Source organism: Argiope bruennichi, chromosome 8, assembly GCF_947563725.1.
Source record: "Argiope bruennichi chromosome 8, qqArgBrue1.1, whole genome shotgun sequence".
Classification (NCBI taxonomy): Eukaryota; Metazoa; Arthropoda; class Arachnida; order Araneae; family Araneidae; genus Argiope; species Argiope bruennichi.
The window spans coordinates 15,380,885-15,389,808 of NC_079158.1; positions in this window are offsets into that span (position 1 = coordinate 15,380,885).

Consider the following 8,924-nt stretch of genomic DNA (forward strand, 5'->3'; position numbering starts at 1 on the left):
TTCCACCGAAGAGTCGCCGTACAAGCGGGCTGGTGTATTTTAAATCCGTTGAGGCCAAGCTCCCTCCCACTGCTGTGATGTGGAAGATTTGGAGAGGTAGAGGTGGCAGCTAAGGCGCCATCTTCATCATCTGATAATGGCTCAAAATTACAAGGTCCGTCCTAAAATAGTCTTAGTGATTTATGAACTGTCCATTAATATAACTAAACCAATAACTCTATATTTATATTCTTGCTTTTCTTAATACATCTCAAATAATTATTCTCTATGACTCAGTTCTCCGTAACTTGGTAAAAACGAGCAGAGGAGCGAAAAAAAAAACACATCACTTTTCAGATTACTGCGAAAGGATGTCAACAGACATCCTTTCATTCATTTCAACAGACATTTATGAAGCATGAAAATCTGTAGAATTATAATTAAGTTATATTAATAAATATTTTTTTTTATTCATAAGATGGTAATAACATTTTACATTAACAAATTCGTAAATATGTCAAGCAGATATTGGCTGACTCTCTCGCCATTAAATATAATGGGTATTAATATAATGGGTATTTAATATATTTTTTTAATAAAATTGAATGTTACATTAGCTACTTGCAAGACAAGGTGAGAAATGGTCAATGACTACCATTTTTTTAAGACAGTATGGATTAGATAGCTTGCCGAGATTCTAGTGACGTCATATCAGCATTCTGATATAGGAGCTTCATACTGTTGCATATGTGGTCTAATAGCTTTTGAGATATAATTTGCCTTTCCTTATTAAGTTATTTAAAATTATATACATAATTAAAGAACCTTCATTTTGGTATAGGATATTCAGGCGCCTTCCATTCCTCTCCTTTCCGTTGTCTACCACGTAAATAAGATATTAAGATATAAACCGACGCTCAACACCGCCATCTGGTGAAGAAGAAATATGTAACATATGCCTCCAATATTTGATAGAAGTCAACTGCTTTAATAAAGTTCTATTTTACGAGTACTTCCTTAATTCTGTTGAGAACAAATATATCTGCCTGTAATGCAGCTTTTGAAGTTGAAGCACATTGCTGCTGTTAATCTGTTTCGGTATAAAAATTTATCAATTTAATTTAATTGGTTCAATTTTAACCCTGAGGAATAAAAAATGGTTCAAATTATAGATGCTTTTGAAGTTTTCTGTGTATTTGCTATGAAGTAGAAACATTGGAAGTTGCGATTTTTCTTTGCAATTTTCATTTGGAAATTCTACTTTAAATTTTTGCTTTTCAGTTTCATCCTTGATTTGACCTATTTTGTATCAACAGACAGTACTTTTAGAACTATTTAATAAATACCAATTAGTATTTATAAATCATTGAAATTCTTTGAAATTGTTCGTTTTCATAAGGGTAGGAAATAACTACAAAATATATTTTCGATCGAAAAAATTATACTACATGTGACATATAGTAATGTTTTGATGCCTCAAGTTAATTGCGATTATGATTATAGTCAATATTAAAGTAGTAAAGTGGTAGTCATTGACCATTTCTCACCTTGCCTTGCAAGTAGCTAATGTAACATTCAATTTTATTAAAAAACAATATTAAATACCCATTTGTCTCGTAACCATAAACAGTCTGCTGAAGAGCGACCCACAAACTTTTCGTGTATTTATTGCGAGAAGAAATTTTCTTTAAAAAACACATTATCCAAACACTTAGCTACGATTCATAAAATTCGTAATGAAAGTAACATGCCAATTCAGTGTCAAGAACAAAATTACAATGAAAGATTTAAAGATATTTCCCATTTAAGAATACATTTGTGCGAAAAGCATAATTTGGAAAATTTCGGAAAAAGACAAGAATTGAAATTTAAGGAGAGCTGAGGTGTGTGCAGAAAATTGCTCCTTCTATTTGTAACCAAAGTTATTGTTATATCATTCTATTAAATATAATTTTTATACTTTTGAAATATACAGCATTTGCTAAGATTGTTCTAATATGAGGTACTTAAATCTTTTAGAATTCCGCAAGTGGCTAACAGATAAGGAAAAGAAGACAGATATGAACTATGAAGTTTTATTTACAAAAAAATAGCTCCTCGTTTAAATCAACAATGTTCAGTTACACCTATAGTTGCTAGTACAAAAGTACAGTTGAAGAGAGAAAATGATAATTAAAAGCTCAAGGGGGGAAAAAAACTGGGGTTTCATTTCACATCATCTATACTTTTAAAAGATTATTGCAATCGTGTAATGGTATCATATTTTGCAGAACATTATAAGCATGAAGCTCTTTTGTGTCACTTACCAATATCTAAATGTGTAAATGAAGTAATTTCAGGTATTTATTATTCATTTTATTTAAATTTTTTTGAAAATTTCACTACACAATAAATATATTAAAGCGTAATTTTACTAGTTATGCAGCCTATCAAAAAATTATGAATCATCTACTAAATAAATTTTTTATACTTTTTAAATATAAGTATTTACCAAGATTTTTTAAGATATTATTTATATCCATTCTAATTCTTTAAGATATGGTACTGAAATAATATAGTTATTTAAAATTTTACAGTGGCTGGTTCTAGTGGCTAAAAGTTCTAGTACATCTCTAGAATAAAACTATCTTTTATATTATAAACATTTTTTTTAGCTTTAATGATCTTGAAAACCTATCTCAATTCCCAAAATTCATCATAATTTATAACATGTCTGTCTACCTTTGGCTTTCTTTAAAGCATTTTAAAGCATTTTTTCAGACAATCTTGCTTTTAACCAGATTCTGCCAAATCTGCATACAAGGGCGGTTTTTAAGTTGATATTAAATCCAGAGAATCTTGGAGTGTCCTCTAACTCTTGAGGCTTGTATTTAAACATATAAATTTGGCAAGGCAATGATTTATCTCAATGTGACAAATGCAATGTACATATATTTATTACTAAGAAATATTTTCTTGTCTCAGACAAACTTTTAACTTGCCAACAATGTATCAGATTTAATAGTTACAAATTTACTAAGATCAAAATATCATTTATATTGCTAAAATGTTTTTAAAAGTGACAAAAAAATATGAGAAGCAGTACTGATGGAAAAAAAAACTCTGTTACTATTCATCTCCTAGTTAATGTTTCATTTAGAAAACATTTCTGATAGAGTTCTATATATATATATATACATGTATATAAGTAACCAATCAAAAGTAAGAAATATTTTAACTCTAATTTCAATTTAATTAATTTTCAAGATTTTATCTTAATTTAGCCCATAATAACTTCATTCTAAAATATTCTCTTATTTCGTGATCCAATTCCACTGTCTCTACTTAATTAATTCAAGAGAAGCTTTGTTAAACTGCTGATTCAGCTAAAACTAACTTTCCCACACTACGCGTGAAGAGATAAAATACCACTGATCAGGCAAATTCTTTTTTAAAATCTCCCTGTGTTTCCCCTACCTTCTCCGCGCATGTAACGAAAATCCCTATCGAAATCTCGTAATATAGTAGTACTATGAAGAAATATTTTCCCTATCAATTTCTCTGGTTATATAAGACCAGGGATAAAATGTCCAAGGGCTTTTTCCTCATTCTTTTTTCTGTGTCGTTCTGTGTGCTCATCCCTTGTACACATGCCTGCTTCTTCAAAATGAAATAAAACGACGTCACAAAATTAAAAGTATCTTCACTGTCTTCAAACTGCATTCTGCTTCACAACAAATAATGTTACATATATATATATATATATATATATATATATATATATATGTAATATTATAGCACAATGTGATGGTGAAACTGCATTAAAATTGTGTACTTCATTTATGAAATTTGAACCTATTTATGTATTTATTTCATTATTCAAATTCATCATTTACGACAATATTTGAGACGATTATGACTTTGTTTTAAAATTGAAGTAACATTCAAAAAATCATCTGATTTTTTTTGTTCAATTAATAACACATACAAAGTGATAAGATTATCTTAAGCTCAGCTCATAATTAGCATATAAACCTTTTGATTTTAAAATGATGCATTTATTCTATTCATTTAATTGATGAAATACTTATTTATAAAACTTGAATTTCCATACATCTTTATTGTTTAATTGTAGCATTAGTCAATTATTTGATTGTAACAATGTTTTTATTGTTTTAACCAGTAAATACATTTTTGGAAAAAAGAATTAGTGTATTCTTAAAGTTCATCCATCTTAGTTGCACGATCATTATCACAACAGATTATACAAATAAAGTTAAAACTTTAACTGTAATATATCAACTGTTTTGGAGTTTTTATTTTATTGTACTCAATTATATTTAAAATATTTCTGTAAGAATATATGGAGAGAGGGGCACATGTAAAATTTATTTATTTAATTTTTTAAAAAAAATATTCAAATTTTTACAGCAAAAAAAAAGCCCATATGCTTAGATAGTCTTTTCTTTGTCTTATGGAATTTTTGACATTTTTCAATTAAATATTTCTTTATTTTATGATATTTATAACTAATGAATTTTTTATTTACATATGCCTTTACGGAGGCACACATCTAAGTACCTAGGGCATATATGAAAAATATTCAAAAAAAATCATATTGAAAAGAAATGAATTTTTAATATATCAGATATACTGATTATATTAAATTGGTTATAGTCTTATGTGAATTTAAATAATAGAATATTGTATTAATATAAAGTTTAATAGCGTATTGAGGTCTGCAGTCCACCGAAATATATTTTATAAAAATTCAACGCACATTGTGTTATTAAAACTAATTATGAAAATGTTTTATATTAATAATGAAAAAAATATTGGCATAAGGAAAATAGAAAAAGAAAAACCCTATACTTTTCTCATACAAAAACTAAATTTAAAAAATATAATTATGATGTTATTATTGCTTCTAGCCAAATTAAAACTTCATCATGTTTTTAATACTGTTTTGTAAAATTGTAAATAGCCAACTCAATATGTTTTTTATAGAGAAAATCATGAATGGAATTCAAGAAAAAATAATGTTGGAAGACATCAGACAATCAATGGACAACACTATTGAAAGAAGACATCTAATTACAAAAAAAAAAAGATTTTCATAATATTATTAAAAAGTTTGATTTGTCTCTTCAAAGTGAAGTATTCATAATTAGTAATGATGAATGTATCATCTGTGCTTGGGTTAAAAACGTGGAAACTGAATCATATAATCCTGCTCATTTTCTTTAAAGGCAAGACGTTGATCATGAAATTATTGATAAAAAAGATTTCATGTTGGTTATAATGACTGAATTTTAAAAAAATATATATGCTTTGTCAATTGGGGCTGATAGGATTTGTACAGACTCTACTCATGGTATATCTGGGTAAAAATGTGTATAGACTCTACTCATGGTATATCTGGGTAAAAATGTGTATAGACTCTACTCATGGTATATCTGAATATAAATCTGAATTGGTAACTATTCTTGTTACAGATGAATATGAAGAAAGAGTTCCTGTTGCTTTTTGTATCATAGTTTTGTGTCAACTGTTGACACTAAAACACTGGCTCATTTTTTCCAATGTGTTCAATCAACTTGGTCAAAAGATATAAAACCAAAATTTTTATGAGTAATGACGCTGTCATGTTCAAAAATACTTGGATTAGTGTGTTTGGCTCTTGTCAGAAATATTTATTATGTGCATGGTACATTGATAGAGCATGAAAAAAGCTCATTAAATCATTAAAGAAATACAAGTTGATGTCTATAAAACATTACTTTATGAATTAGATGTTGATAAATTTAAAGTAATGCCAAATAATTTTTGTGAAATGCTGAAAGAAGATAGTAATACAAATGAATTTTTTCAAATTTTTGTTTTAATAGAACAGAAATGTGGGCTTATTGTTTTAGGAAAAATGCAAGATTAAGCACTAATATGAATATAGTGAATTTTCATAGATCGTTAAAATTTCTTTATTTAGATGGTAAAAAACCTAAGAGAGTTGACAAAGTCATACCAGAACTAGCAAATGATAAAAATTTTGAACACTTTATTAAAGTTTTAAAATGTAAAATTACAAAAAGAGAAACTGAGAATTTTAGAAGACATAAACTAAGAAAAGAGCTAAAAACTGACATTCAGAGCTTGAATAAGACAGGGGCATACGGGGCAGTTGCCCTGTGCCCACACATCAGAGATGGGCCGATAAATCGAAGTGAAAGTTTATTTTACGTTTCCTTCTTTAATGAACTTTTTTAAAACAAAATATTAGTATAATGTAAAATCCGTCAGTTTTATATTAGCTTCTTCATGAATCTGTTCGTGTGAACATTTAAAAAAATCTATATTTCGTAAATCCATGGCTTTCTAGGGCGAAATTCAGCTGCATATTCGCAATTACGTTGGACAAATATATAGTTCAGAATTCGTCTTTTTTATTTCTTGTATACAAAGAGAAAATATTGCAATCATTAAAAAAATTCAACCTTGAAATTTTGATGAATCTCCACTTTCCGGTATCCAGAAAACACATTTTTTAAATGATGTCTATCTATGAACAAAATTACTCAAAGGCCGACATTTATAGAAGTAAGGTTTGGATGCGATTCAATACAAAAATTGTAGATTTCTGAAAAAAAGAGAGGGTAATTATTATTTTAGTTTTTATTTAAAACTACATTTTCAAGAAATCAAGTTCTTTAGCTTAAAGAACCACCAGAACAATCCTAACTGGCCTTAAAAACGTTATTCATAATGCCTAATCATTAGTGCTTAGGAACTAATTGAAATTTTGTCATAGCAATGCATTTTGTTAAAAAAAATGAAGGAAGATATTAGCCTAATATAAAACTTATAAAAATCACAGATTTTAACTTTCACTTTATTACAGGAAAAAATTGTGGATTGTAGTAATTTAATCACAAAAAAACGCTGCTGACTTGTGTTCGATTTATTTCTTTTTAGTCTTCTATTGATGAATTGTTGTCAAAATACCTACTTTAATCATAATAATAAAACAGGTAGGAGGCGCCTAACCAGTGATGTAGGATAGAAAAATACTCAGGGTTATATTCCCAAAGCCTAAGTATTTTATAAAAGAAAGATGATGGATAATGAAACCTCTACAAAGTTTTATAAATATCCTTCAAAAAGCATTTTCCAGACATAGTGTGTTTATAGTCATTCGAATTTAAATTTTAAGTTAACTTTTAAATTGAACTGTAAAAGTATAATTAAAGATTTTCCCCCATAAAATTGCAAATGAGTTTTCTTTTATTTATGTTTTAACCATGAAATTTTCATTAAATTTAAGAGTATACTAAAATTCATGATCCAGACAAATGTCGTCTATCAAAGAAAACTGCACAAAAAGGGAGTATGTATCTACTATAGTGTCAATAACATACAAGAAATTCAGCTTCTAAGTCATTCACAATCCTTGCTGTTGAAATCTTGTTACGAAAATAACTTAAATTTGAGTTTACAATCTGAATGAATATTACTTTCAGAATAATTAACATTTAAAAACTTAGAACTTACTTAGAGCAATGCTTGGCAATGTAAAGGGTGAAAAACTTTTCACCAGCTTATGCTCCAGAAACGAAGTTTATAACTTGTGGCAGATTATAATATTTTTAATACTCGATTATCACAAAAAATTCTTTTTTATAAAATCTATCTGGTAATTTGATTTATTAATCAAAAAAATTATAAGCAATTGTATCGTACATTTAAGTTTCCATTCTCGGTACTTTGTCCTTTCAAAACCAAACGCAACATTTTTTTTTAAATTTTTGTTTAAAAGAGGTTTATATTTTTAGATCATATGTTTTATGTAGGATCCATGAGATAAAATTGCATTTTTATTTTTTCTGATTTTTGTTTTGATTGTTAAAGAATTTAAGAGATTCTCATATTACTAGTTTTCTTTTTATTATTGTAATTCTTTATATGTATTCTATACATATTTATATTATATAAAAATATCACAAATCACTGCAGTGCCTGCATTTTATACGCGTTAAAAATATATACTAAAGCATTTTACATCACTGCACATAGCAATATTAAAATCAAGAGTATGAGTAAAACACATAATTGTAACATATTTACCTTACACATATGTCACATTAGTAATCTACTAAGCATTCCAACCATTCAAAAAAGATTCATGGTACCCATTCACTGTGATATAATAATATTTTAAAGCAAATATTTTGTTTTTTTAAAAAAAAGGTCTATATATATATATATATATATATATATATATATATATATATATATATATATATATATATATATATATTAATCTATAGCAGTTAACTTTTTTGCCAAAAAGACAGTAATTTGTCAAGATAGGTAAATCCTATGCATTTAGCTCACGTGATTTAAAAAAAACCAATGAGCGTTAAGACTTCTTATAAGTTTAGCGGCTAATTTTTTTTTTTTTTTTTTTTTTTTTTTTTGACACCCAGAGGGATATGTTCTTGGCATGAACATGATAAGATCTAACAATATTTTTTTCAAGCACTATATGCAATCTTACTTAATAGGTGAGGTAAATTATTGCCTTAGGTTTGTAATATGTTGCATACTTGCATTAACAATAATATATTCATATATTTCAAAATTCGGCAATTTTTAAAGTTACATTTCTTCTTCTTTCCATTCCGTTATTATAGTGCAGAATATTATTTCAGTTCTTCCTCATTATGGGGCCCCTCAATTCCAGGGTCCTGGTGCATAGCATCAGCCTCACTCCCCAGAAGGCCGGCCCTGCTTCCAGTTTCAAGAAGACCCGTTTCCATTGGAGAACCGCTATATAAGCGAACATGTTGCCCCTTAAATCCGTAGGGGCCAAATATCTTCCAGCTGGTATATGTCATTATTTGTCCTATTCTGTATGCTTCTCGGTTATCAAATTGTGGTCACCTTATTTGAAATCTTTCTAAGACATATTA